Here is a 27,452-nt window from a genome sequence, read left to right as displayed (position 1 = left end):
TTAATTTCAGGCGGAACTTCAGCTTAATGGAAATTTATTGCTTTAGCTTAACGGGGAATTTAATTATCATTTAATGACCGAAAACTTCCGACGCGGATGAAGTGGCGCGCACAGAAATTTTTATGCGGGCAAACCCGGCTTTATGTCTGCCGAAGAATTCGCAGCCTCGCGTATAAAGCGCAATGCTCTTGGTCTGGTCGCTTGGTAGGTACGGCGAACAAGCGTTACAACAAAGTTTCCGGAGGAGCGCGCTCAGCAGTGCGAGGGATTCCAGGGCGAAATACTGCTGTGCGTTGTCGCACTTTAACCTGTTCCGTCCTACTGGTACTCCAAGATTCTTGGGACATCCCGATAATGTCCGGCAATAAGAGCGTTATGAAGAAATGAAAGAACCTGAACAAAGAGCTGTCATTTATGCATCTAATACTGGAAATTGCGATAATTGTGCAAGTGCTTTAACGAGACGTTCGCATCGTTATTAATAAATGCATCATTACAGACAGATTAAAGTAATTATGATAACACAAAACTGCACGTCTGCGAGAGTAATGTTCTTATTAGCGAATGAGATCGATATGTCGCTTGATAAACGAGTCGACTCAATAATCATTTCAATAATGAACTATTTCCACACCGCCATCGGCTACCGGCCAGCTACGTATCCGGCCAGCAAAAAGTGCATAAAGCAACTGTTATTATCGAATCGAATGGAAATCGGCAAGTGCAAATGGATGCGGTAATTACTGCATTGCAAATACGTTCGAATATACGATTGTATCTTACTCGAACGAGCGATTTTCGTCCGTTTGCGATACAGTAATTATCGTAACCCGCTCCCCTTTCCCTCGCACACTTGCCCGTGTGGTTTTATCTGTTCGCGTTTATTTGTCGGTTTTTCAATTCATTTTCCAACGCAGTAATTAACCGGTTTAATTGAGTGAATTGTCAAATGAGAAGTGTTATGCATACCAAATTCAAGGCGCACAGTATCCCTGGGAAAAAAAACCAAGAAAAAAGAGCGGACTTTTATCGAATTCGATGTAACGTTAATCCACAGAATGAATACCCCTAACGTCCCACAGCGAGTCTCTCTCTCGCCGCTCGAAAATTGCTGTCGACTTTGCGTTCTCTTGTGTTCCCCCTGGCGTGAGCACTCCTCCGTCCCCATAATGTCTCCCGTATCCGCGACTCTCTAACACCTCGTAAGAAACGTTACGCAACCCTCGCCGGCATTTAATTCCGCCGCGACCTTCCGCCACCTTCCGTGTCTCTTAAAACTTTGGTTTTAATTAAAGTTTGTTCTATCTGTTACTCGCTTGTTTGAGCCATTGCGGACTTGCTTTCATTTCCGCTCCGTCGTCGTCCGCTTAACTTTTACTCCGCGACACGTGCATCTTTTTCTTTATCTTCACTTCCTCCCCGCCGTGCGGGGATTGATGCGGTGGTCATCTCCGTCGGAATATTTAGCACGTCAAAATTCTCCTGCTCATAAAATGTGTGATTCGCGCGCTTGTGTACCGTAGAATTATGATTTTTGCCATATTATCCAGCTGCAATATTAACCGTTCGATACGATCGTCAATCAATAACCCGCTGAAACGTGAATATTCTCAATGTTCAAAAATATATCCGTCACGTCATGGAACGCGGGCTGCGCATTGTACTCATGGCTGTATTTTCCCGCGCGATTTTACGTTAAACGCGAGAACGTTACAATTAATGTGCATATCATGGATTCTGACTGAGCGATGATTTTGAAAGGATCATATATATCGCGATGTTACCGAAACAGAAGATCGGTCTGTGTGAAATCGCGAAACGAGCTCGTAACGCACGTCCGCTGAGCAAAATGGATGTGAAATCGGGGAACGTATCTTTGAAGTAAAAATACAAAATGTCCCTTCGTGAGAGTGGGATGCGGGAATGAAGTTTGCGCTTCCACGATGAAATTTACACGCGAAATACGATATATTTCCGTCGAGTTAACCGATAGAGCAAACTCCGTTATTTATTTTCTTCCTTTTCTATTTTTAATCAAATGACATCGTGCGAATTTTGAAAAAATGCAGTTTAGAGTAAGTCGACAGTTGACATAGGTCTCGTAATTCATACAAGTTTCGACGCAAGTGCGGCTACCGTGAATTAACAGACCGCGCGTTCTCCAACGTTTTTACGGGAATATCTCTCTATTGGTGCAAAACAGTGGGATTCATCGTGCCGGGGGGAAAAGGGAGGCAACGACAAACGAATGGGGAAATGTATGAGCGTGGTAATCGTCGACAATTGCCACCAAAATGCGACAGCCAGTACATGCGGCAAGAATTACGCACGGCCGATAGGCAGTCGCATTTATAAACGCCGAGCGACTCACGTAATGAAAAAAGAGGGGATGCGGGAGAATCGCGCACCATGTAGTGGGTGGATGATGGCAGAGGGACGCGGTGAACGGAAAAGAGCACGCGAAATGAACCATGAGATTAACGAATGGGCCCGGACTCATATCCGCGCGTCCCATTTCGCCGGCCAATTAATTATTTAAAATGGCTGCGCGCCTGGGAACACAACGCGGTCCCCGTTGAACTCGTATTAGTGCTCGTGCAAGATGGATGATGCTTCTTTTCGACGAGTGTGAACGAGTGCCATGCTTCCAGAAGAAGCATATGGCACTAGCAGAATGCATTCCCTATACGTTCTCCTCCATTCCGATCTGCCCTCAATCATTCTCAGGAGATTCAGAAAAAAGAAAAAATACTTGTACACGTTCCCGCATTGATTCTGGAAATATTAGTTTTGTATTATACTTTTTTGATTTTTCCACCTTAAGCGTATCCTTTCTCTATCGAATTTAAGGTATATCCTCCGTAGCAGAAGTGTTCCCCTGTTATTTGTTAGATTTGAGAGGCCTCAGCCGAATAGCTTGAAAGCTCCACTTAATGACCAACGATCCGGATTTATTGGTCGTTACGAGTTTTCGTCGCTCGTAGATAAAAGGAAAGGATCTTCACCTTCTAATTTAATCATCATGTAATTTGGAATGTAACGGCGCTTTGTACAAGTCCACGGCTACTTTGCGGCAAGTGGGGATATTTGCTTGAGTGCTCGTAAGGGAAAGGAGAAGATCCCTGGGAATGTGACACTGAATAGCCGGAATTAATGGAAATGACGGACCGCAGAGTAATAACCGTGAGCTTTTGGCTACCTTCGCTACTCTCGGTCGCTCTCATCGAAAGCATTCAAGTATTGAACGTCGCTTAATCATCGTGGATGCTCTGTGCTTTGCATGTCATATCATATGTATATCATATCATGTGTGTGTGTGTATATATATATATCCACATATATTAGTCAAAATGAGATGCATCTAGAGAAACTACACTACTCGAATTGCACAGTCATCCGTATCTGAACGCGATGTGCTCGTTCTGGACATACGTGACATGAAGAGAAGCATTCACGACAAGCATAATGAGTGACGTTTAATAATCGAATGTTTACTTACGCTAGTTTTAGGAGGTGGTAGTAATTAACGTCATTTGCTGTAACGAGCGTGCGGTAACAGCCAATTAATTAGGAAAATCGAAAATTCGGCGTGCGCGAGTGCGCTGCTCCGTCCGTTGCATTAACTATGATATTATTGTACAATATCACGATACACGTAACGTCTGTGTTACTTGCAAATAATGTGTTTGACTATAGGCTCGATGGAGCGCGTCCACCTACCAGGTATTTCCCTGATTGAATGGGATATCAATTTGCTTTAATATGCGTGCGCGAGCGCGTGGCTACAATTAGCTTGCCAGACACGGACATGCTATTATTCGTGGTGGGCTACTGGCGTCTCCCAAAACAACTAAATCAGACGGTATTTGATGCCTAACTGTGCCTATTGCCTTCGAGGCGACGATGCCGCGTGTATATATGTACGGATTGTAACGCATGCAGGCTGAAGGGGATAAATTAAATGCAGCATGGTACGATCCTTATCGGATGTAGAGAGCTACTTTGCATCACGCTGGATTCCATGGCGTTCCGATTTCATTAGGCATTGCATTAAACACGTGTCGACGGTTCGATAGGGAAACGGCACCGAGCGTCGTTCCACGGCACGATTTCGTTTGCGTTTCGCGATTTTTGCGTGTATTTCGCCAGCGTATAAACACTCGCGTGCTCGTGCGGCGTGCCCGTTCGCGCGAACGACCATTGTTAACTCGAACAATAATAACTCGGCGAGTAACGGGGCTGTGAACTGGAACGCAACCGAAAACCTTTTTGCGAGACCACGAAAATGTATGCAACGCGTGAAAACACGCGCGCGAGAAAAACACGGTGCGCCGGAAAAAAGCACCGCGCACCGACAGTGGGGACATAAAAGCGACGTACGCTGCAATGAGACGTGTATATATCGCTGGTAATCCGATGGGAAATGAAATAGAGAGCCGGTAATTAGAATATTCAATATTCGTGATGAAGATCGAGACGTCTAAGCGTGTGCACGCGCGTGTGCGTATGCGTACGTAAAGTGCATCATGTTGCTTATTGCCTTGCATCGTGTATTTGTCGATGACGAGAATCTAAAGAGAATCCCGCGTACGTTTATCTACAAAAATACATGCTGAATTTTGCCGATCTGACGTAAATCGACGTGACCTATTACGATGAGACTACGCGATTTACAGTGAACTAGAAAGCTCGAAGAAATTTTAATTGACGAATATATCTGTAAATATTTGAAAAAGAAACATTAAAGTGCGCGTATTTGTGATAATTGGCAAAATTAAATCAATAAAGATCGAACTGCAAATAGTAGAAACATAGTAGAAAATAGTAGAATTCAAATAGTTCATCGAATGCATTTCATTAAAAATTCTCGCCGATGAACCATCTGATGAACAAACGAGGTTTCCAGATATTTTGGGCGCGTAAATCTGTGCGATTTGTGGAATGCCACCGACTTGTCAATTGATAGTGCCACGAATTTTATCGCTGTCCATTTGCGGATACCCGAGCGAATATCTGGAAACCGAGTTAGTAGCCTGAGACAAGATGACCTAAGGGTTATTTCCGTTTACGGAGCAGTCGTTAATTATGTTCAACGTCGCCATTACCAAACTGTCGCAAATGTATCGCGATACCATAGAACATAAATTAACTAATCAAGCGCATACCGTAACATTCCACAAGTCTCAATTCAACATCAACTTGCGAAATTAAATTTTCTGCTGTCGATTAATCGACATGACAAATGTTCTTTGTCGCTGAAATAAAGATGATATTTTTTGTAACGCGAATGTCGTGCGCTTGAAATAGTGTTGTAAATTTATAATATTGGCAAAATCCGTAAATCGAATTCTGATCGCATCAATGTAAATCCTAATCAAATATGCGAACGATTAGTGTATACGTCTGCAAAATTCCAATAACTGAAATATCGTCAGAAATATAACTGTCATTTTGAAACGATAGTTCAGAGAATATTATTTCCATTTTCTACTTAATCATTCAGAGCTAGTATCGGGGGAAATTGTCTTTGGGTTAATAGATTGTTACATCAAATTACGGAATTGGATAGCTGACGCTGTTTAATCAGGATTGAAATGGCAACTCGAAAAAGACTAATGAATGCGCGAGAAAAAAGTACTGCGACTGCAAGCACGCAGATGGAAATGTGAGAACAATAAAGACGGAGGGAGGAGACTGTAATTGAGGGTCGTTTGGTCTACTGACAGAGCCATATCCACCGGAAATGCGAATCTTTCCGATCGCTGGATTTTCGGCGCATTGTTCCGTTCGCCTTTTGTTCGTGCGAGCGTTTTTTCGGAGTTTCGTCAATTTAAAATTTCATCCAGCTCACCTGCCACTTCTTACCATTCAGCATCTCGCGCTTTTCTTTCCTTCATCGCAACTATCTTTCCTTCCCTTGCTCCCATACCCTTGGCACCTCATTATCCTGCGCTATTCATATTTCGCGTTTTTTTTCCTCCGCTCTCGCGTCTTGTTCTTATATTCACCGCGCTGCATCCCCCTATCCAACCCTATCCTTTTGAGCCGACTCGGTTCTCTATCCAGTACGCTACCCTCGGTTCCTTACGCGAACCCGCAAATTGATCTCGTTCATTAACGACATCATTACTTGTGCAGGCAATGCTATATAATATTCTATATTTCTTCTGTTTTCGTGTCACAATATTTCCACAGTGAGATGAATTTTACGCGCGGCGTTACGATTCCTAAGGAAAAGACTCGTGTTTGCGGTAGCAATTACGTCGTCGCCGCATCATCGTCGTTGGCCGAATCTCTGCACGCCGAAACAGGTCATTTCGTGGTGGTTATACCGTTAGTTTAGGCAGTAAGGGACGATTAGCTCCGGGGCAGAAGTCGGGGGGGCTAAGAGCATAAAGCGCACTCCTGAGCCCTTGGTTTGGCCGATTGCCCGCGTCTTCATCCCCTGGACGACCGTCTCCTCTTCGCCTCCTCTCGCCTAGGTCTCACGCGCTTTCTCTCCTCGATGGTACAATTCCCCGAGGTGGTACCATGCCACGTTTAAACGGAAGGGACGTGACGTTAAATGGGTACACCTAATACCTACGAGTCTGAATTATACGACAGTCCTTACCACTCATTTGGTATTCCGCGAGGATAATTTCACCTCGGAATCCATTAGGAGCTCGCGAGCGCGCAGGCGAGCGGTGTTAGATTCCCTTCTCCTGTTGCGGAGACGCGCAAACGCTCGTCGTCGTCGTCGTCGTCGGCGAGCAGAGAAAACGGAAGAGAGGTAAACGTATTACCATCCGGGTCAGATCCTTTAAGGCGGTGCACCCGATGCCGCATTACGCCGGCTCATTTCGCTGGCCCCTTGATATTTTCACAGCGTCGCGTCACATCTGTCGCGACGTGAATCTCACGCGATGTTTTATAACGGCGTCGTAGAGAGGTTCCGTCGTGCAATCTCCGTGGATGCCACCGGTATTCTCCTCGCAGCGCGGATTTGCGCGGATCGGATTTATTGACCGTTTCTAACATCTGTTCTCTCTCTTTTTTTTCTCCTTCGCGCTCTATTTCTGACATGGGAATTAATCGTAACGCATGTTCAATGTGAACGGCACGTATTCAGCAGAAATTAAAAATATTCTCAACCGAGATAGCGTAAAAGGCTCGAAAGGCAGAGGCAAGTACTTTGACGGAGAAACTGAGGGAAAGCCATTAAAATGTTTTAACCATGGTATGTTCCCGACAAAAGAGCGCGCGTGAAAACTACAGAACGTTACAATACAAAATTGTTTAAATAGTTTGTTGAATGAGATTGGCGGATTAGATTACAACAAATGTGGAAACGTAATATACATTTAATCATTCATCCTTTTTCAGGCAGTATACGTAGGAGCGAAATGACATAATGGTACCGCGTGTAAAATTAATTTCTTTTCATTTTGTTCGACATGAACGTACCGTAATTAGCTACCGAATAATACGCTTCAATGTGATGGCTCTGCGAGAAGCGCGCCAATTTCATTATCCTCAGCGCATTGTGTGCGAACAAATATACAAAAAAAAATGCTTCTCGCGATTATAATAATCCCGAAATTCATCAACGGATGCGAGGCGCCGTTCGTCGTCGCGAGATTCATGAGAGTTTCTTGTCTCGCGGAGCAGAAGGAGGCATCTAATATCGGAGCCTTCGATATCTATCGAACGGATCGAAGCACACCCACCACCAACGTCGTCTCGCAACGACCGTCTCTTCGGCGATCCAAGTACCGAGCGATAAACGTTAACTTCTCCTCGGACTGGGAAGTACTGGGAAGACTGGGAAGACTGGGGGTAATAAAGCCCGAGCGCTTGTTTCGTGCTTCCATTATAAGAAAACCCATCCAGGAGTATTTCGACACCTCTCGCTCGAGAGGAGCAATAATTCGCTTCCGTCCCCCGTGTACACGACTACCCCCAGGGTCGAAACGTCAACGTCAACAGGTATCCCCCGGCTGGCTGAGGCTGGCTTTCGCGCGTCGTACACGCTACTCGCGCGTGTATGCACCTCGTCGAGTTTCGGTCTCCGGATTTCCAGTTCCACGGCGGATCGTGCGGTCCACGAGATTCGCGTAGGTGATGAGGAGAGTGAGAGAGGGTTGCAGGGTCGGTGAGTGGCATTCTATTTTATTTGAGGACGAGAGAGTGAATTCTCCCGGGCGGCCGAGACGATGGCAAATAAGCTGTTTCCTGCGCTCGATACAGCTTAAGCTCTCCCGCCCTCCCTCCCCCTTTCCTCTTCTTCATCGTTTCGTCCGCCAAATACGGCTGTGTGCACGGCACCGCCAGATAAACAGCAGAAAAGCCGGGCTTTCTATTGAAGAGCCGCCCAATTGAAACGGCGATGGCGGTGATGGTGGCAGCGATGCTGCCTGCAGGCTTCTACCCCGTTGCACGAGAGACGCGAGCAGGAAGATAACTTTTCGTGATCTACTTCTGGTCTTCCACTCCTGCGAGGCCAAATGCGTATTAAACGAAAATCCGTAAGCGGATCCTCTCCGGCCGGTACGCGCGAAGAATGAACGCGCGCAGGCGTCAACTCTTATCTCTGCAGAACGAAGGGGCGCAATTAAGGCGAGATCATACCAAAAAAGCCTTTCTGTTTTTGCTGTAAAACTCGGTCAATAAATAGGATTGTTTTTATACACATGAAACGAAAGCGTTCATTGTTCAGACAACGAATTCTAATTCTAAATTAACGAAATTACTCTAGCTTGATTATCGTATATTCAATATAGAACAGTTCGACGAATACTGACAATGAAAGCAAATTATTCAATGCTTGAGTGCGCTCAGCGAAACGCGATGATTGCGTCATATCAATGAACGTTTCTTTTTCTAATTTTTAATTATATGAGTGTTATCGATTCGTTTTATCACATTTTCTCGCGAAATTCTCTCACTTTATTAATTTATCTTTCCTTTACATGGATTTTCATCTTTGTAATGCAACCCATCATGGATAAACAGCATTATCCGATGAACGACGGATTAATTCAGAGACCGACCAAGCATTCATATAGAATGCTGAATATTCACGTTACGCTATAGGATTCATTTAATAGTCTCGGCAAAGTAAAGTTTCGCTCTGAAGCGCCACATTATACTTATAATGAGATATTTAAAATAATATAGACGATTTTTTTACATAAAGTACAATGTTTCTCCTCTTATCTTCAAAAATGATGAAACGTATTATTTATGCTAAAGCGATCACGATACCTTCATCGCGTATCAGCTGCACGAACGAAATATCTTTGAAAGAAATCGAATGATGCGACGCGCACTCTCTTGCAGCTAACAATAAGATATATTTAACAAGACAGGTTCTTGTACTTGCAAGCAAAGTAGAACCTATCCTCAGATTCCTCACAGTGGTAAGGATTTCGTTTACACTATAACGTACCGTCTACGGTTATTACACTCTCGACGTTCTCTCGCGGGCTCGCACTCCACGTACTGGAACAATAATTTTATGTGGAAGCCTTAAAGCGCGGGATTGCAGGGGGTATCACGAGCGGGTGCCTTACAACGATAAAGAGAATTATGCTGTAAGTTGGAACGAGACGTATTCCTCCAACTTTTACATCGACGACCTCCTCGCAGTGTTCTTGCGCACGTTTGACGCATAGCCGGGAATAAAAATGTTTTTACTTCGCTCTTCGCTACGATGTTTCGCTCGTTTCCAAATAGCACCTTATAACGAGACTAAAACTCTACAACTTGAAAGAGAAAAGCACGCTGAAACGCTTGAGATGTCTGTTGCATTTATTTATTCTACGTTCCTTTTTCATATTTCTTCGCTGTAATATCATTACTACATTACAGTAGCACAAATCATAGTAATTAAATTTATTTGCCGGTTCCATCGATCGGTTCCACTGCGCGAATAATGTATGTAGTGTCCTGCGAGAGACGCTGCGTCGCGTTTCACAAGTATCGATTAACCTGTATCACATAACGTAACGTAATTGAGGCCGATTGAAATAGCGACGCAATCGTCTCCGCCTTTAAAGCGTCTCACACGTCATTGGCAATAGATTAATGAGACGTCCTCAGCAATCGATCAATTTCTCCGATGTACGATCGGACAACCACGCCTCCACCGAACTGTCACTTCCCTCTCGATCATTCCCCACGGATGTATGTATTTCTGTCTGTGCCGGGGACAGATATCGGGCACATTTCCGGGAATCAAAGAAGGTTGATCCATCCCCGAGTCGAGTAAAATAAGGGTGGCTCGCGAAGAGTGAGATGAAAGCTACGTGGAGATGGAGAAAACGCGAAGACGAAAAGGGACGGCGATATCGAAATCACTGCGAGAGATTGTGGCGAACCGCGGGAAATAGAGTACGCCAATGAAGAAGAATGGCCGCCAAATTCCCGACAGGTTCTTTATTACTTCTTGGCCATGGGTTCCCGCTTCGCCTTCGTGGTCGGACCGGGGGGTGCCGGGGGAACGAGAAAAAAGAGAGGAAAGGCAAGTCGCAAACGAATCTCTTCCGTCAAGCAGCGCGAAATCTCTTCCAGAAACCGTCGCCGGAATGTCGCGAGATGAATGAAAGACCCGACGAGAACGAGGGAGAAAGGGGACTGAGGAGGGATCGCTAAACGCTTTTAAAAGCCTTCATCAGGCAGTCAGCTCGAACGGGCACACACGGGTCTCTTCGAGACGAGCTGAGAACGTTTACGTGGCAAGAAATTAATTAACTCGCTCTCTCGACTCTCTATTGCAGATACATTCAGTCGCGGGAAATTAAAAACGAGTGAAATTATCTCGAGTAGTCTCCTGTGTTGATATTTGATTTACGTGCTTGCATTGCATCGCGCCGTACAATTTCCAAAATGCATAAGTTCTGCTCGAAGTACTCTTCATAACATTCGCACGTGACTTAATAAAAACATATTTATCAAGCATGTCTATCTGAGATTATTTTCGTGATTCAATATCGTATCGTATGTTCTATACGATCGATGTTTTCGCATACGAAGAATTTTTCGTATAAATTAGATTATCGCGTAAAAAACAAACAGATTTCTTTCTACTTCGATGTGTACAAACAAATAAAAAACATCATACCAGTTGAAAACATAGATATTTTTACAGAATGACATATTAAAATTGCCCGGAATCCAATACGACTAAAGTAGATGTCACGTTACACGTGCCAGCGACTAAATCCCAGTCCCTCGAGAAGCAGACCCGCGTCTTTACAAGCTACGATTACCGTGAGTGATTGCTGTCTGCATGGATTATGCTTCGCAGATTACGTGATAAAGCAGACAGTCGACAATTCCCACGTAACAATAGCATATAAAGGTGCTATACCTTCGCATGAGCAGCGTCTTCTGCACATACGAAGGTGGATTTTCTTTTTTTCTTGAGCACATTGTCTCACATCTACACTCTGTGACGACTAGTTGGCACAAATCGATAGGACCCAACGCAGAAGAAGTCGTACTCGGAAGCGAGAAGACGGCATTCGAGTCAACCCTCCGACTTAAATGTGGCGCGAAGTCGTGTCCGATTATACGGGAACAATATCGTCCCTGCTGGAGGGACGTTTCAACCCTTCCGCCATCGTAGCCACGACGTTCTGAATAGCCACCGGATCCGCCGTACGTCCGGCTAGCGTGACGCACCGTCATTTTTCCGCGTTAATTATTCATACGTGTCATCTCGCATTTTTTGCATTTCGCGACCACGTTGACGGATATTCACTCGGATGCATTTTGCGGCGCGAGTACGGTATTAGCATAAAAGTGCTATGCTTTGTCGTGACACACAATATGCGACGGATATTATCGATTCGCGTAGTTATTCGTTCAAAGCGTGACGTCCGCGAGATCGAGAAAAAGAGAGAAGCTTACAAATCTACAGGACAATTTTCCGAATCGCGAATATCTATCGCAAACGTCTGCAATGCGTGATTTTGTAACCGTACAAAGTTTTGCAGCGTAATCTTGCATTCTGACCGGCGAAATTGAAAAGTACATCGAGCCCTCGTACTTCGCTTAATAACAAGTGCCATTTTCTTTGCACTGGTGTCTCGCAGCGTGAGACGAGCGTGTCTTCTCATTCCGCTTCCATTTACTCGACTAGTGCGACAGTTATTTGAACAAAATAATTACAGGGTCATTTGTATGAACGTCTGCGCTAAATCTCGTCTGCAGCCCCGCGGCGAACGAGAGAGATTAAAATTGTTCCGTATTTATAATTAAAAGATTAATACCAGTTTATTTGAAAGAAAATCATATGCAATTTTTCTTGTCCATCACATTTTCAGTGATCGATTATGTATCTGCCTTTATTCCTCTTTTCTCTTTGCATCAAAGAGAATAGAATATCCTATTTCGTTGAAAATTCATCATTATTTCTAATAGTCCTGTTAAAATTTCTGTATCTGGATCAGCATGGTGCTCCAAATAATTCATATCAATACATAATTATTGTCAATATTATTATCAATAAAGATTCCAAGTAATAAGTACCAATGAACATAATCTCCTATTCTAAAAAAGGCGTGTTAACTTCGTGAAGTTCTTTTTTATCGAATATTGAGGCCTCTTTTCCGCGACGCTGATTGGTTATCTCGCTTGGCTCGAACTTCGTGTGACTCGAACTTCGTGTGGCTTGAACTTTGTGTTGCGAATGTCGGAATGTCATAATATTAATATTGAAAAATAAAATAGCGCGCGTAGCGCGCGCCTGTGTTGCTAGTAGTATTTATAAAGAGCATAGCAGGCGGAACAACGGAAAATATTTAAAACAATACGTTATCTCATTTTAATGCAGAATTATTCAATTAGTCAAATTATACTATCAGATTTACAAATTACAAATATATACGTGCCAATTAGGCGGCGTATTTAACGAACGTAAAAGTGTTGAAATTCGCAGCATTCGCAGCCCGTTATTAATCATAACGATGCGCAAAAAAGCCATATTCAGAATGCGCTTACAACGGTTAGCATAATAACAAATAGAAATCTCACCATTTTTATGAGCGTTCGTATTCAGAATGCAATGATAACAGTGCTGTTACACAAAATTGATAATCACGCATATTTATATCAAAAACTAATATTTTGTAAAGATTAAGATTAGATTGTATCGTAGCAAAATCAGACATTTTGCATAATACATTGTTGTAATTGTAAAATTATGTAACTTTTTAATTTTTATGACATGTATTTTATGTATTTGCGAGCGGTTGAATATCACGATTCTCCCACGCGCAAGTATCACTTTTAACGAATTTACATTGCGATACGGAAGAAGTCAATAGTGTGTGTTGCACGATTTTGAATAAATTAGCTCTTTGTTATTGTCTGTTATCGCGTACTTATCTAGCATCGCTTTATTATTACGTTCTGAATACAAGCTCTGACAAACGCACATATATCTCGCGTATTTAAAAGTATAGATGTTAGCGTTCATATCAGCGCTGAATATCTGAATATGCCAAGATCGCTATCACGACGTGATCTCATAAAATCGCGTGATGCATATTTGATTAATAAATAAACATTTCAGCTTTAATAATACACGGGAAACAGATCGCTTTGGCACAAACTCATTTGTTTCCCCGTGATACACGCAAGCGGTACTGTATGCAAATAATAATCTTCAATGTCCCAATTCCATCAAATTATTGCTGGCGCAGTGAGCTATGGGAAATTAAGCCACAAAATTGTTTACGTTCGAAAACATCGCGCTCGGAATTGACGTGGAATCAATATCGAATCTCGGATTCACAGGAGGAAGAGCAATAAGTAACGATTTAATGTGCAACTGCAAATGCGCTGATTGTTACATATTTCCATGTTGTATTACGCTGCAACTGTATCGGTAATTTTCAGCTTTCGTCCTAAATCCTGTTTGTCATCTTTTCTCTTTTCAACGAAAATGTGCCTCTCACCCGCAACGTAAAGCAACATTTAGCATACTGGTTAGCGTTCCATCACCGCAAACTCTAATTCCTCTAACGCGTAACGCTACACCAATCTGGTTGCATCGACAATCTGATAATTACATTTTCATTGAGATGCGTCGATTACCGCCTCTGGCACGGCACATCGAAATTCAATCGGTACTTGCAAATCGCTGTTAATAACAATGTCATTTCCGTGTTAATAATATTGATCACTCCAAGAGGGGACTAGAAACACGCTTAACTAGAAATTAGAAACTCTCCCCATCTAGAGCATTATTTAGCAAGTACGAATTATTGATCGACGAACCGTTATGCTTGAATTTGTAGAATTAAAGAAAAGGATAAAACATTTTACATAAATCATGATTACACGTAAAAACAATGCTTTATTCGACTGATTCCTTATCGAGTTTAAATGAAAAAACGATATTTTATGGAATGCAAATATCTACAGACAGCGAAAAACGTTTCTTCAAATTTAGCAACGTGAATACTATACGATATTTTTTGTAACTTCCATTTAAATGCAAGTAGTGTCAATAGCGCTTGTATACATGGAACGATCCTTCACGATCATCTTTATTCTCGAGAAAACAAGGGATGTAATCTTTAGACATCAATTTCAATCTCCACGCTCAACTCTCGTTGCACGTTAATCATTTTCTTGAATGCGGGGGCACCTCGCATTTTGACATGGTGCAAAGTCATTGTGGCAACAAGAACTAATTATCCAACGCTTCATTTAGACATTCACCAAAATCGTCTTCGACGACGAAGTCTCCGACGTGTTCCGGGCGCTGCCTCGGGCGCTTCCATAAATCATCTTCAGGGGCGTTCGCTCGGGAAACCGGACCCCGATTTCTCGATCTGATATCCGGAACCGTTCACTCGCGCGGCGATTCCACCGGACGACTGGCTCTATCGCTATTTATCCGGCCAGGGAGCGTAATGGCGGATGTACAATCTTGTTACTGCGTCGCACGCGGTGATACGGGCCGGGCCATAGTGATTCAATAATTCAGTACCACGCTCGCCGCCGCCAGCGCTATTTCGTATCTCGGGTGTGCTCGGGAGCCCTCTCCAACGGTACTGGGGCTGCTACAAATGAGGGACGGCGGGGTGACGGAAAGGGTACGCGGAGGTGCGCGAGGAATACTCCGGTCACAGAACCAGCCCACATCCTTCGGGTTCCTTCAGTTTCCACGGGATCCAGGGATTACCTTCGACCCCGTTGTTTGAAAGCGCGTGTGGAGAGCCGCCGGGACTCGCGCGGGAACAATGAGGGTTCGTATTCGCCGTGAAACAATGACGAAACGCGCTTCTCGGTTAACCCGCGACTGAGACGTTGGACTGTACAGATCTCTCTCTCTCTTTTGTTCTCTTGATCCTTTGTCCTTTAATTGCTGCCCTAACGATGATAAGGCGTATCAAATGACGGGGAAAGCAGTTCAGATGCTCATCCGAGTCCGATCACATCAGATCAAGTGGTACACGTGTACACATTGCGATCCTAATGTATTATATTTTAATGGCTGTGATAACTAGATGTGGGCTCGGAGTATGCGCGTATATCATCACGATGTAGGACAAATGTGCTGGAAGAATCGTCCGGATATCGCGCTGGGGCTCGCTCGCCGCGAATTCCATCCCCGCGAACTACCATTAAGCATCCGGCTATTTAATCCAATTCCGGATTCTTATCCACTTTCTCATTTCACCGGAACGGATTTGTTCCTCGACTCGGAGATCTCGCACGACCCAATGCTCCCGAAACGAAATGTACGTCCGACTGGCGAGCCAACATTGTGATCGATCTGTCATATTTCCAATGGACGCCTCCGTACTTCGTCCGCGTTTCCCGTATCGATCCCTTCCTTTCAGAGGGGAGCGTCGAACGTGTCTACGAATTTTGGAACGCTCGCAACAGCGTTATTTCAGAATTATCGAGGGTCGAAAGGGGGTTAAGGTGGACCCGAGAGATATTGCAGGGACCACAGCCTCTGAGGGGTACCTGCCATGACGCAGGTCGGGAAATCCCGTGGCTTCCAGGCAACAAAGGACTCGGGAAAGACAGGATAATCTGGAAATCCTCGCGGCGTGTAGCAGCGTGTATAACACGCACGTGCAGGACAATATATCGCGCAATGGTGTTAAGAAAAAAACCGACAGAAGTGGTACTCGTGACAGACGTACAATCGAGAATGGCCTGATTCGATTACTATGAACTCTTTTCTTTTTTCCTTTCATCGTATCATAAAAAATTACTCATCGCATTATCTTAATGTTTTGTACGGGATACGCTGGGGAGAATACATATCGGATGTCGGAGATGCATTATTCATGTAACTACATTATTTCAGATAAACGCGTGCGCACGCGGATATTGTGAATTTATGGACCCGAACGCGTCGATTATAAAGTCATGAATTGCTTCAGGTGTGGACGTTACATATATTGACATGCGTCTTAACCAATATTATCTGTTATTGCATTATCAGATTCATTGCACTGATATATGTTTCATTATGTGACTAATACACACACACACATACACACACACACACACACGATACATACTCGAGTCTCGAATGTTTCATGGATAAATAAGCAAAGGTAACGCACTTTCGTTTACTCCACATGCGCAAATTCTCACAACATGCTTTCCATATTAACAAGCTACGGTGCGAAAAAAAAATGCCAGTGGTACGTATTGTATCGGAGTGCGAATTCATTTCCGTCGCATAGCCTGCGGAATCGCTCACTCGCCCGCCTATCCGCTCGGATTCCCGCGGGAAAACGTCCCTAAAATAATTCCGGGCCCAAAACGTGTCGTTATAAAAATTCCATTGCTCCCTGCCTCATGCCGCGTCGCCGTCACGAGAAGAATTTTGCGTTTTGCTATGCTATGCCCGCTTTTTTCCCTTTTTCCTCCACTTTCATCACGCGTTCCTACTGTCACGCACTAAGCACGCGTGGCGGTTCCGCTGCCCTTCGTAAATCCGAATTTTTATGAATTTTTCATCGAACTTCGAGAAGAGAGCTCGACGCAACTATTCATGTTTCTGGCGAACTTGCTCTTATCGATTTCGCGCGACTTTGTGACTAACCGCGGGATCGATTAATTAGTATGGGACCAACATGGCAACAACGACATCGTCGACGACATTAATCGCCCCCTCGCGTAATGAGACGCCGACAGATCTCGGCTAAGTTGGCTGTCACCGCGTCGCGAAGCCCGCGTAGAAATTGTCGACGAGAAGAAGAGCGTAAGGTTTCCAATAGGATCATCTCTTGAATCTCGCGGGAAAACCACAGAAACCGTGCCTCGCGAAGCCGAACGTCCGCAAACAATCAGTCACCGGTAATTGGCTGCGATTCCTCACAAGTGACAGTGTTGAACGAGCGAGGTCTTAACGTGGACGACGCGTTCACCAAAAGATCGAAATCCCGATTCCTCCATTCCGTTCATACCGTTCTAGTACGAGTTCTCCAACCGTGCCGGGAATAGTGCATGGTCACGATTCAAGTCTGAGCGAACTTCGTCCTGATACACGACGGAGACGTGAATTATGAAGGAATCTCGTGCTCAATTCAGGCAAACGCTTATTCGAGCGAGTGTCGCGATTATTTATGCAGAATGATTCGCGCACATTGGGCAGGGAACATCGTCGGATCGTCGTCATTATTGGATTAACGGATTTTCGACGGTCGTAACGTACATAGCTCAGGGTGGTGAACTGCGCGCAAGTAACGCGACGGGTACCACGCGTAATTTCTACATGGAAAAACAAATACGCTTCTTTACCGTAGCGCGGTGGTTTATGGAACATTTACGAGCGCTAAAAGTGAATCGCCGAGGGCGCGTCTTAGTTACGGAATGAATAACATCCGGCTGGCTTTAATACGGAACCCAGGTCGCACGGCGGTTCACTTTGGGGATTACGGTGGACGTACTGATTAAAATTGAGCGGCGCGAGCATGACGCATATTAAATCGTATACCGCAACGGGTACGCACCGATTTAACCCTCCTCGCACAATGGATTCGTTCCGCGCGAGTTGCCGCTTCCGTAAAATCGAATGCGCGTCCGTCGTTCTCTGTGCCGCGCAAACAATATTTCCCGCGGCTCTTCTCATCCGCGTTTTTTCCACTCCGACTATCCACCTCTTTCTCTCTTTCTCTCTGCACCCTCGACTTTGGCAACCACCCTTTTACGTACTTCCTCCTAACCCCGGTTTTCGTTTCCCTTTAACATCGTGCCGGTAGCAGCGACCGAAGCGCTTTGAACTTTTCCAATTTTCGTACGATGAGATTCAACTACGGAACCGAACGAGACGCCGGTTGTAATGTACAAGGTGCGATCCTTAGTGGGGTTCGCACCAATGGCTGTTAAACTGGCCGTTAAACCACTTCCACGCGTTAACGAGAGGGAATAATCAATGAGAACGAGGGGCGGTATACTGCGTACGTGGTGGCATTGAGAGAACGTGAAACTGGTCCCCTCTATACCTGTGATCCTGCATGATGAATCTAACTTTGCAACATTGAGCTGGTCAGGCTTTCGAGGGCAAGTTAAACGTTGTATGAAAGCCTCCCTGTGTCGATTGCGTGCAACGTTTGCGGCGAAGATCATGCGTGGATCACGTCACCGACAACTTTTATCGTCTATAAACGATCGATTTTCTTGATTTCAGGATGCCGACCGCTGAGAGACACGATCGCGCCGTCCACGTAGCTCAGGAGAAACTATCCCGGTTCGACACGTAGGTAAGTAGCGCGTTAAACTGACCCCTCCCGGCGTCGCGACGCCCAAATTCAATTGCCACTTGACGCAGCATGGTCGGACGGGCCGCAAATTCTTGCCGCGCGCCACCCTGATGCGGTAATCCCATCATGGCGTTCGTTAAGCACGTGGCTCGAAAAAGAAAGATTTCCCCGAGGGTACTTAATACCGTAAACTGAGTTTGTCGCAGCACAACTACGTTGGTAGCGCCGCGCCGGCACGCTGTTGGCGACGTGAGTTTTCACTTAAAATACCGCATGTGGAGGATAACGTATGATCCCGAAACATTGAAGAAATATTCCCAGCACAATTGCGAACGTCATCATGCGCTGCAATAGTGATTTATCCGCGCGATGATGCGCGCGCGGTCATTACTGGAAAAGCGTTTCCATACGCGTAGGATCGTCAATCAAGCTCAAACCGAGATCACGCGCGCCATCTCATTTGTCCCCCATTATTTTTGGATCGCAGGAAAATAAAAGAGTACCGTAGATCAGTCGGCACGATTAAATGTATCCTGTAGCAATAACGGGCGATTGTGCCAATTACGATTCAATAATATGCATAGCAAGTATAATACGCACAGCAAACGCAATTAATTTGAAATAGCGCTATCGGCTCACGGTCGAGTAATCACGGGAATCGAGATTACTCGAAATGACACACGGATTACCGCGGCAAAGTAATTCTCAATTCGTTATTATGTATTTAATATCTCATGTTTAGCACGCGCTGACGCACTCCCGCTTTCCCGCGCTGATACATGTCCGCATCTAATTTTCATGAAATTTATCCGTCGTAATGATTATGTATTGCCATAATGATTCCGTAACTCATCCGGCTACCTCATCGATAATACCGGAATTGTGTGGAGATGCGAAGAATATCGAGTAAATGCGCCGCGCAGAAGCACTTTATCTTCTCGCGGAGAACAGAGACTTCCAAATCGAGTCTTTTTCGAGGCCAATTCCTCTCAGCACCGCTCCGCTCGGCATCCATGACGACCCGCTCGCCCTCGTCGTCTACATCCCGGTCGATTTACGGTCGAAGGGACGAACGCGCGCGCGCGCGCCGGCCAGAATTTCATTTTGCGGAGGCACATTCGGTATCCTCTGGGAGTCGTCGGGCCCGTCTCCGCGACTCTCTCGACGAATTTAAAGGACGTCCGTCATCTTGACGGATCTCGCGCGCCCGTCCCCCGACACACCGTAAAGGTGGATTTAAGGGGATGTACGGTCGCGGCGCGGGCATACGACGGAAACGTAACCATATTGTATCGACACTACGGGCTGGGTTTCGTCGCGCCACTTGTCACAGCCGCCACTTCGACGAGATCTTTCCGCCACGCTCGAGAGGGCAGACTCGGGGAGCGTCGTAACTCTACTCTTAGCGCGCTCCTCGGCTGCTCGGGATATACTCCACGTATCGCAGATTTTCTTCCTGTCCCTACTCCTTCCACGCCGTTATTCCGTTATCTCGGATATAACCGAGAAATTAGGTTGCAGGAATTACGAGGAACGACACAGATGTATTTTTAACGTTGTCGACGAGAACGTACGTTAGCCCCGTGTGTTATCTATCCATTCTCATCAATCACTTCGCCCCGTTCGCGTATCCGCGCCGGTAATTTCATTAAATTGAAATTGCAATTTGAACATGAAAATAATATTTGATCTCCGTTACGTTGTGTTTTCCAGATAATCCTGTAGTTGTGTTTGTAACGCGGGGCTCGCGTATCCAAATACGAAATTAAATTTCAAACGAATCGCTGAACATGTTTCTGCATGTCATTTGATTAATTTTGAAATTTAGCCCCGCTCCGGAGTCGGGGCAATCCGTTAAATTGTTGCGCCACAGTCAGTGATGAAGTCATTCGAAAAACGCAAAGCGCTTTACTAGTCAAAGACCCTCCCTGCTTCCCTCCCTCCCCCTCGGTTTTGATTTGAGTGCGAGCGGAGGGCGCGTTTCGAAAATCATTGATGAAACCTCAGCGATCCTGCCGCAAATTGTAACGCAAAATTGTTACGCGAGACTTAGCTCGTCCGAAAGGAGAAGCAAACTTTTTAATGATGAGCCGAAAGCCATCGATATTACGTTCCTTCACTGTAGACAGAAAATTGGCTTCGTAATGACACAGTACACTCGTTAATGAAGGGTTCGAAGGAGAATGAAGCAGAACGCAGGTGCGCGCGATCGTTCTGAAACCGCACGACAATCCACTCGCACTTGCACACGGATCATCGAACACCCGCCATATTATCACATGAAATTATACGGAAAATCGGTCCATATCGACCCCCTTGCGATCGTTCGCGCTGACCTTAATATCCGCGGTGGCACCGAACCGGAAAAGGGGCCGCTCTATCGCGGTTCGATACTCGAACGGGCCGCCGCGCCGCCAACAATAGGAAGTGCAGGCGAGCGCAATGTATGGCGTGCAATCCTGGATGCTCGGCGACGATATCACGCGGACACGTACGGCTACGTGTTCGCCACGCCACATGGAGAGAATACATGTACGCATCTTCGTGACTGGGTAAAATCGCATAGGATACAACTCACGCGTCGCAATCGCAAAAGTTTCGCGGCCCGCAGAAGGAAAACCGTGGTGCGATATACGCGAAACATTATTGGCCAGATAAGACCGGTTTGCCGTGTGTGGTTTTGCTCGTGCGAGCGGTATTTGCCAGCGTGGCAAGCAGAATGACGATCCACCTAGCGAACCACCCGCCCACTTACCCTACTTACCCACCTACTTGCCTGGCGAACGCTATATTACTGGTGACGAAAAAAGCAAAACGTGTCGGAGAAAGGGTCGAACGCGATACTCGATACTCACCCTCGGGAATACACGGCAGAAGTAGGAAGCCGAGAGGATCGTGAGATGATTGACACGTTACGCGGCACAAGGCGCGCACGTGTATCTCGGTTCCATATCCGGAGAGTAATTTACAACGGCTGTCACATCGGCGATCGGATTTTTCAGTTAGCTGACGCCGTACGTGGCTGGTAATTGGACAGAAAATGCTACTTGAACAGAATGCGTGAAAGGTGTCGACTTTTGACCGGTCGCATAATTAGATTATTCTTTTCCGAAGAAGTTATCCGTTGAAAAGAAAAATCATCTAAAATCAGTGTAGAAATTGTCGATTGTTTCTATATATATATATATATATATATCGATCGCGTCGATCGCTTTTGCGCTGATTTTGCAGAATGCATGCACAACGAGACGGCACGATTGGGTGGATGCAGTTGCGGAAAATCCCGAAACTCGTGAGGCTGCAGTTGCATCCGGCTTCGATCGCGACCAGGCAGCTGCAGTTGGTACACCGACACAAACACGCGTACGTGTAATGCTCGACTCGCGTCGAGCTGTGTCACAACGCCGGTAAAACATCGCTTGGCATGGTTTAAACGCGCCAAATGAGCCATTAATAGAAAAAGCCAGCTGGAAATAATGCCGGATTCGGCCAGAGGAATTAATCGATTTAAATTAAAACGACCCCGCGGATGTACAGCGTTCCCCGGGCGGTCCCCGGAGGCCCATTAATTACTCAATTAATTGTGATCCAGTTTGTACGAAAAAGTCGGATAAATAACGCATCGTATCTCCCCAGTAATCCCCGTCGCGTTTTCGTTAACTCCGTCAAGACATCGTGATATTTTTTCCCGTACGTTGCGTATTTCGCGGAGTTGACGTGCAAAATCGATATTGCGCTCCCGGTCCGCCAACTCGAACTATCGTTTAAGTATCTTTCGATATCGCGTACGTCCGTGTGCCCTGAAAAACTGATAAATGCAACTACGATTCAATGAGACGATAATTTATCGAGCGAGCACGTGAGAAATGATCGGGAAATGTTCCCGTAAAATATGACTAGAGCCGGCGGAGCGCATTCAAAGTATTATTACGGAGCTGTATAATAGTGGCAGCGGCGTCTCTACCTTCGCTGTATCTCCATGCCGATAATAAGTGACGCCAAGTGCCCAATTGATCGCGATCTTTGCCAGTTTCTTGGTGTGCGCGAGCGCGAATGGGCGGCACCACTTTTCTGAGTCAACGAAGCTGAATTAATCGTCGCTCGACGCCTCGCCTGGCGTTTCCGTCAGCACGAGCACGACGAGCACCTCTCACGCTTTCCTTTCACGTCCGAAAGAGCAGCGATTTATCGTCCCTTATTTTCGCATCAACCAGACAAAGCGCACACACGCACACAGTCGCACTACATGTTTTTGATTCAGCTCTTGAAGAAGAGATTTCTAAAGCGCATCTGCCTGTCTGCCTGCCTCCGCGCCAGCGAACTTCTCCACTGTAAATGCATGTAACTCCTAAACGCGTATTCAATTGTTAAATCCCCCGCAGTGCAGCCTCCATTGTCTGCCTGCCAATTGCAACAACACTTTTATTTTTCACTTGCAATCTGTAAAATGTTAATAACAATTTGACGATGATAATGGAATCATGCAACACACAAGGAGCGCGAGGGAAATTCAGATGCTTTGAGTAGGCTTCTTAAACGTTCTTCAAGCGTTCCCTCTTAATTACCTGCACTACGAATTTTCTAGGATCGAAAATATTAGCGTGAAGCACGAAACGTTAAGTTCTTTCGTTTTATCTTCGAATACGTTATATATACTGTTTCTGACTACGTCAGACGTGCGAGTTTATTTCAGATTGCACGTTTGTGATGCTTTGCACCTCTTGTACTACCATAATACCGCGTCACTGTGCATCTAAAAAGACAAGCGTCTACAGAACCATTGTCGATTCAATCTATGTCAAGCACGTCGTGTATCTTCGGCTCCCTCGAGACGTGTTTGCGGTGGCTGGCACGTGTGTACGAGGGGGATGCTCCAAAATGTGTCTGACATCACTGATCTCAATTTTCAGGAATCCAAATCGACTGACAATTTCGAGTACACTCCCTCTTTTTCCTCTCAACATCAAAGATCAATTTCCACGTACATTCGACATTCGTAAACGGTAAAAGATCGTGTTTCTACATCAGACAACTTCTATGTTAAACGAAAATTGCTCGTCGCGCGCTTTATCTCTCACTCGAACTTTAAAGCTTTTCCCGCTATTTACGAGAAATACATTTTTTTGTAGACATACAACGTTCCGACGCTGCAACGCATGGTGTAACAGGCGTCTTGGGATAAAGCGAGCGAATTTAAAGAGTATCCAATCTTTCCTTTTTGATCCCTCGCGCAAAGCTCAGCAAGCACCGAGCGACCATCGTCGAACGTCGTTGGACCAAGATCGCTCGTCCGTTCGTTAATCGGCGGATGTACCGACAAGACGTGTCGTCGGCGTGTCGGCACGTATGCCTGTGTACGCTCCGTCGACGGCGCCGTGGATTCCTCGAGGCGAACCGCGCGACGAGGGCGAAGGGTTGCTCGGGGAGGTAGGGCCCCATTGTGCTCGCTCGACGCGCGATCTCCACGGGTCGGAAAGCGTACGACCATAGGAACACATTCAAGGGGATGGAGTGGAGAATGGCTGGTGCGGGGGACGCGCGGGGTTGGTCGGGGGTGGTGATTCCAAGGGACACGGAAAGAGTATTAAGGAACGCCGGGGGACGCTGCTGCCGCTGCTGGTACGTGGCGTATGTACACACACGGGGGTAACGCGTGATCTCGTGAATGCGCCGCAGCTGGTCGCCGCCATCGCCCGTCCACCCCGACGGAGTTATACGATCCTCATACGTGGAAGTGCACACAAGAGCACCCCCAAGATGCGGCGCACTCCGCGTCGGTATGCTCCCTGGTTTTTATTATAACGCGGGGCTCGCGCGACGCGCGAATGGTGGTGCAAGTTACTGGACGAGGGTGGCGCGCGAGCACAAAACCTACGAGGGTTGCGAAGGGATAGATGCGTGTGCAGACCGCGCGTGCGAGTTGACTCTCTCCACTTCAATTACTGAGAATTCGTCGGCATTACTGTCGAGATTAATACACCGCGCGAGGGAACCGAACACAATGTGCTTCTTCGATTTCCGCCACGTAATGAATTCGCCGATGCACTCTCATTAGACGTAGTCTCGACAGTTAAATATGCGGCGAATTCTCACGATGCCCCACGTTCGCCATTTGTCTCTAGGTGGTGAAGTGAAATTCTTCTTGACGCATTGCGTCTCGCGGAAGCTCGAATAAACGTAAGTGAAAAAAGACGTATTTCCGCCGCCACGACCGTATCCGCAAAAGCGCGAATTTCTTCAAGACTGCAAATGCAACATAACGTCATCTATTATTTATTAGATCCGATTACGCCGTCGCGTTTCCATTTGCATACTCCTATACCGTGTATTCACAATAGCGGCACGCAGCTGCATCCAGGATAAATGCATGTTCTTTGGTACCGTTACCGTTGCTTCGCAGATAACGCTTTCTTTCGCGCGGTTTATGCGAAATACTCCCTCATTATTTTCGCTCGTAGTGCTTAAGCTCATGATACCAGCGGAATTAATTAAATGTTTCATTTGTACGACGATAGCTTGAATGCTGCCTGAACATTGCGGCAGCCTGTTCACTGCTGCATTAAATGCTCTTGTTTCTAATGTAATGTCGATAATAAAATTAGACAATATAATTAAATATGTTAGAATAGAGACATAAATAAAAACGTGACGCGACTCGATAATGCAAACCGCTGAGAGTGTCATCGAAGTGGCGTTACATGCGTCGTGTGTACATTAACGCACGCAGCATTTCACTTGCTTATCGTCGAGCTGCATCGAGGGTCATACGTCACCGTAAAGCAGGTGCTACGCACGCACGTCAATCAGATTTTCCGACTGATCCGTGGGCACACGTGGTGAACCGCGTTTAGTTTGCCATTAGCATGATCAAGATTCGCTGTAACGCGTTTGTCGCTGTCGATCCACCTAATTTACAGACGACGGCGCCTCAAACGCTACGTTCGCAATACCGGTATTTGCGCTGGTACGCCAAGGGAACGAGATCTATTCTGAGAGATAGCAGAATAAGAACTCTCGGATGTTCCGCGTGCGGAGAGCTCGGAATTGGCGGCGTCGGGGTGGCACGATTATCCGTGTCCGCGAACGAGAGAAAGCCGTAACGAAAGCGCTAGAGTTCTCTCTACTATATCCGTCGCGGACGAATATGCGCGCCGGTAATTTTTCTAAGTGGACGTTATTATGGCGGAAAGAACAAGGGACGTACGAAGTAGGTTGAGGGTGATTACCAAAGATTGCGGCGTTGTTCCAAGCCGGGTATCGCGAATGTATATACCCAGTCACGAGTCCCGATCTGTCGTGAGATTATGTCGTTGCACTATAAGATCCGCCTGTTGTTGTGTGTTCCTTACTATAGCGGCGTCCGCGTACACTTGCCGGAACACCCAGCTAACGATGTTTGATCAAAGGTGGACAGAGCGCCGTGTTTAATCGGAGGCAACACGATCGACCATACCTGTCGAATTGCATTACACCGTGCTTCATTATGCTCGATCACGTTTATGATCGACGAACTTAGGGGGTGCATTCGCCCGCGAATTTTGCGGTTTCCAATTTATCTTCCGACGCTTTCCGAAATAAACATGGTTATTTTGAAAATCATCGAATTTATTTCATGTAAAATATTTAACGCACACCTTTATTAAAACGTGATAAAACTTATACTTATTCTTCTTCTTTCTAGATCGTATTTTACACAATCGGTGTATTTTATTAGGTTGAAAACATTCATGGAGAGATCTATGAATTGAATACCGAAATAAATGTAGCACTAATTCATTAATGAAATATTACTTGATGAGATTGTTAATTCTCTCTATTCTGAAATATTATATGTCCCGCAACGTGACACACAGTTAACGGAAGCAGAACAAGAACCATGCTAGATTTTTCAGCGGAATTATGATAAATTGCGACGCAGCCACCCAACGTGTCAGCATTGTCAATCAAAATTAATAAAAAATTACTGTTATGCTCTCGTCGTATTCCCGGACAACATTTCGGTATTGATCAGAGTCGCTCTCTTGTATGCCATTACTTATATAAATGATTTATAGTGCATAGTGCATAACGAAATGTACTTTACATTATATCTATACCATGTTACATTCTGTTCGAGATGGCATAATATTAAATTACGTTAAGTAACGTTGCATGTATAATGATTCATCCAGAATCCGCTTTAAAGCGCTCCATAATATGTGACGGAATCCAATGCAGATTATTTAAACGCAAATCTACCAATTTTACATGCCACAAAGAGTAATATATCAGATTATATATAAATATGAAAACACATATATACGTACATCAAATTAATAAATAGCGCTCTCCCATATTTCGTTGTGAATTAAGAATAATTCACAACGGATTTGATAACAGCGCAACGATTAATGCTTTTCCTCTTTTACTTTGTTCTCTAAATCTTTAATGTGCGAATTTCGAACGGATGGCAAAAGTAGGCAATCGATTTTGCGCCATTTATAAAGATTTTCAAGCAGATACCGCAGAGCTCGGAGCTGATAACTGGTTCTAAGTAATGACGGCTCGGCGAGGGAGAATGTGGGCGCGTGTTCGGAAAGCAAACAGCGCCGAAAAAGGGAGCAGCGTACGAGAACGAGAAAAACGAGAATGAACGAGTTTAAGAACGGAGAATGAAATTGAAGAGCGCGCCGTGATCGGGATTAATAAAGAAATCGATGGAACATCCGTTTCTTTTTTCCCATG

At 45.4% G+C, this 27,452-nt stretch overlaps 1 protein-coding gene across 1 annotated transcript in view; it reads left to right on the top strand.

Annotated features, from left to right (window-relative positions):
- Nucleotides 1–27,452, top strand: part of LOC105279311 (amphoterin-induced protein 2) — a 192,692-nt gene that overhangs the window by 126,927 nt on the left and 38,313 nt on the right. Inside the window, exon 5 of the mRNA XM_026969946.1 lies at nucleotides 18,656–18,728. The gene's annotated coding sequence lies outside the window, so the exon portion shown is untranslated. The remainder of the gene's footprint in view (nucleotides 1–18,655; nucleotides 18,729–27,452) is intronic.

Source organism: Ooceraea biroi, chromosome 5, assembly GCF_003672135.1.
Source record: "Ooceraea biroi isolate clonal line C1 chromosome 5, Obir_v5.4, whole genome shotgun sequence".
Taxonomy (NCBI): Eukaryota; Metazoa; Arthropoda; class Insecta; order Hymenoptera; family Formicidae; genus Ooceraea; species Ooceraea biroi.
This window is presented reverse-complemented; position numbering and strand designations above follow the sequence as displayed.